Raw genomic sequence first — 786 nt, forward strand, 5'->3', positions numbered from 1 at the left:
TAAACAAGAAGAACGAGAAAATAAACAAGAAGAACGAGAAGAGAAATTACACCAGTTTGTTGCGTCATCGAGATGACGTGACAATTCTCACGCCCTCTTGTTTCTAGAACTATCCCGTATCTTGGCGAATGCTCTAGTATTTGCTAGATAGGGTAAGCTGGTATATAAAAGAGGGGAATGTAATGTGTGTGTGTAGATAGTGAGTAATTGATCTGCAGTCAGAAGTATTATTGAGCACGTTCGTTGTTATAGCGTTTGTTTAGCGCGATTGTTGAAGTTGAGTGTATCGGTAAAGTTGTATTAGGAAAGAATAAACCAGTTTTATTAAGTAAAGAACTTGTGTCGCTAAAGTTTTGTCGGAACGAAGTTACGGAAAATCAGTTAATTAACAAGCGGAGACGTAACAATATTGTGTAATACTGTAGCAAGTTCAAAATTTTGTATACATACTGTACATATAAATTTATTACATTTTCCATTCCATTTTAGGGAAGAAGAATAGTTTCTATTTCAACTGATGTTAAAAAGGATTGAAGAGAAATATGAAAATACTATAGAAGTTTTAAGTTTAAACTGTTGAATAATTTACAGGTAAAAATAATTAATAAACTGATACCCATAAGACTCTTATTCACTTTTGGTAGTTCAATAAATAGTGGCCAAACAAGAGCCTATAGATTATAATTTGTTTGTTTTAGAGCAAAGTTACATTGGGCTATCGGCCATGTCCACTGTGGGGAATCAAACCCCAGATATTAGCATTATAAGTCTGTAGACTTACTTCTG

The sequence above is a fragment of the Limulus polyphemus genome, unplaced genomic scaffold, assembly GCF_000517525.1.
Source record: "Limulus polyphemus unplaced genomic scaffold, Limulus_polyphemus-2.1.2 Scaffold7020, whole genome shotgun sequence".
NCBI lineage: Eukaryota > Metazoa > Arthropoda > Merostomata > Xiphosura > Limulidae > Limulus > Limulus polyphemus.